The sequence below is a fragment of the Pongo pygmaeus genome, chromosome 5, assembly GCF_028885625.2.
Source record: "Pongo pygmaeus isolate AG05252 chromosome 5, NHGRI_mPonPyg2-v2.0_pri, whole genome shotgun sequence".
Lineage (NCBI taxonomy): Eukaryota > Metazoa > Chordata > Mammalia > Primates > Hominidae > Pongo > Pongo pygmaeus.
This window is the reverse complement of record NC_072378.2, coordinates 103,945,214-103,948,499: the sequence shown is the minus strand read 5'-3', so window position 1 is coordinate 103,948,499 and position 3,286 is coordinate 103,945,214. Positions and strand designations below refer to the sequence as shown.

At 46.9% G+C, this 3,286-nt stretch overlaps 1 pseudogene; it reads left to right on the top strand.

The window, feature by feature from the left end:
- The first annotated feature begins 891 nt into the window (after positions 1-891).
- Positions 892-2,995, top strand: LOC129038810 (R3H domain-containing protein 2-like; annotated as a pseudogene).
- Positions 2,996-3,286: the final 291 nt, after the last annotated feature.

Genomic DNA, 3,286 nt, shown 5'->3' with positions numbered 1-3,286 from the left:
ACCAATGATTTGATTATCTTGAGTACTAAGTGTCTGATTCTCTAATCTGAGTTTCTTTCTCAAACATAGCAACTATCATCAATTGGTGGATACCTTCCAGACTATTTTTCTATGTATTTGCAGATGTATTTAATTATATACATATATGCATGTATGTATGTATCAATGTATACTTCTCTTTTGTGGAGTTTTAAAATGAGTGATGTCATATCATATACTATATATGTTATCCCAAAACATTTTTGTACTTAGTACAATATCTTGGTAGTCTTTCAATGTCCTCATCTATTGATTTGCTGTATTATTTTTTATTGATGCATAGCATTCTTTAGTATAGATGTACTATTATCATTTCCCTGTAGGATCAACAAATGATTACCAGTATTAATCCTGTTGTAATCACTGGAGAAATTAGCACATTTTTATGTCTTTAGGGTGGAAGATCCTGATCAAAGAAATGACATATAAAAAAATCAAGATATATCCCATACTGTGGCTTTAAAAGATTGAATTAATTTTTAACTACTCAGCTGTCCATGTGAATATGTTCCTTAAATTTCAACAATACTTGCCCATTTCATAGATGAAACTGTCAAACATTAATGACTGTCTCCCCTACAAGACTACAGAGCTCTGTAAGACCAGGTCCATGTGTACTGTGCCCATCACTGTATTGTCTATATCTAGCTCAGCACCTGGCATATAACAGTCCTTTAATATGTTTCTTTGAATGAATGAAGAAAACCCTAAATGAAATGACATTGTACAGAAGTTTTCGTTTCATTAATCCTTACTCTAAAATTTATACAGTTTTAATATGGGAACTTAGAACATTTCTACATTTTTTAAAACCTGAAATTAATTACAAATAAAAGTGGTGATTTAGGAAGGAGAAGCAAGTCAATAGAAGAGAAAGGGGACAAATATCCAAGGGTCTGAGAGAGAATATTTGCCCCCCAAGAGACTGGCCAGAAAGGATATATAAATGACACCAGGGGGAATTGCAGAAAGTTCAGCTGCACCTCAAGCAGCTGCCAGAACAGAACAGTGAACTCAAATCGCTTGGAGCCGTGGCCCTGGAGCAGCACGAACGCTGATGGCTCCGTCCAGAACATGCGACCCTCTGTAATCAAAGCTAGCAGCTTCAGCAGAATCTCTGTCTTCACCCAAGGTGACTGCAATGGCAGCAGTAAAGGTGGCAATGCAGGAACGATCTCCAGGCCAGGTATGGCACTATATGCCCCAGAAGTGTGCAACCAGGTCACCTCATCCCAGTCTATCCCGAACCTTCTCCCTTGTCCAGCAGCAGCAGCAGCAGCAGCAACTTTGTGCTCTCCCACCCATGCCTCAGCAACAGCTACCCTTGAATAATCATGTGATCTCACAGACAGATGACCTCAGCAAGTCCTTTAGACAAATGAGCCCTAGCTACCAAGGTTCTACTAAAGCAACTGACTCATTGGCAGCTCTGTTCCAGCCCCCACTCATCTCCCAGCACTGTCAGTGGACTAACTTCTTCATGGCATCCATGGGTCAGTCCCTCCCCACCTCTAACTGTTCCACCTCTAGCCATGCACCACCTACTCAGCAAGTGCTGCTACCCCGGGGCTACATGCAGCCTTCTCAACAGTTCCATGTTTCTTACTAATCCTCCTGGACAATATCCTAATTCCAACCAGCAATATTGGCCTTTCTCTCACCTGGTGGCCTGCAGATCCTGATGTGGTCAATAGCTGGCTCAGCCATCCCAGCAGCCCCGTTTATAGCCTGTGATGCCTAACCAGCAGCAGATGGCTTACCGAGGAATGATTGGGGTCCAGCAGCCACAGAACCAGGACCTGCTCAGCAGTCAGAGAAGCAGCATGGAGGCCCAGATGCAAGGCCTGGTGGTTCAGCACACTCCACTGCCTTCTTACCAAGTCTCAGTGGGTAATTACTCACAAAATGTGATCCAGCACACTTTCTAGCAACTCATGCTGGCCCCTGTGAGCCAGTTTGGGTAAGGAGGCCCCCCAACAGGGGGCATACCAGTGTACTACAGCATGATCCCACTGGCTCAGCAGAACCATACAAGCCCTACTGTTGGGGTTTTGCAACCTCCTGGGTCTCAGTAGTACCAGATGCTTCAGTTTCCCTCTCCCTGCCGTGTACCACAGATGCCGCAGCAGCAGTCAGGAGTGTCACCTTTTGGACCAGGTGTGGTGGTCATGCAGCTGAATTTCGCTAATGGAGCCTGACCCCACTCAGAACCCATCCAGGGTCCACTGGAGTCACTGTAAATACTACAGCATGGACCACGAGGGGCAGAAGCCTGGAGACCTGTATAGTCCTGACATCAGCCCCCAGGCCAACATACAAATGAGCAGCAGCCCTGACACATCTCCTACCCAGGCTTCGCCACCTTCTGTTGTCACCAGCCTCAATGGTGGCTGTCTGCACAGGACTCAGTCCCTTGCTTGTCCTCAGATGGTTCCCCTGGCCAGGGGGTCCAGCACAGGGTGATGGGTGCTACTCCGTCTTAGGCCAGCCTTTAGAGTACAATCTATCCATCTGCCCTCCCTTGCTCCATGACCAGTCAACTTACACAGTACCCCAGGGACAGAGTGGACTGAAGCGTGAAAACCAGGGCCAAGAGACAAGCATTCAGATCTGCCTTCTCTGACATGGGGACAGCAGATGTTGTTTTGGGGCAGGGGCTGGAGGTGACAGATCTCCCTGAGGGCATCACCTGTACCAAGGCAGACAAACTCTTTAAGCAGCTTGCCATGTCCAGTGCCAAGACCCAGCTCAGGGGCTGCCTGGCGGGGGTGGAGGGGACAATGGTGGGACTGCTGAGAATGGCAACTGCTTGGACCTTGCTGCCTTGTACACCATCATGGCTGTGTTCCCTAACCCGCTGGCTGCTCAAAATGCCTCCCTTCATCTCAATAACTCCCTGAATAGCATCACACTTTGAATGCCCAAAAAGAACTATGACCTGAGGATCCTGGAGTGAACCAGCTCCCATTAAATGAAGAAGAGGAAGGGAGCAGCCCAGAAGGGCGGGGACAGGATAGAGGGTGTTGAAGGATCCTGATAGACTGTGGATGGAGACAGAAAGTAAGGAGACTGACGCTAAACTGGAGCCTCAGACAGTAGTGATGAAGACCGAAACAGATGGACATCCACACTGGCATTGGATTCCTTCAGCCTCTCCTTCTTTGGGTCCCCTTTTTTCCCCTGGTTGGCCCCTCTGCTTCCTTCTTCTTCCCATCCACTTGTATCATTTTAATCTATTTTCTCTTCT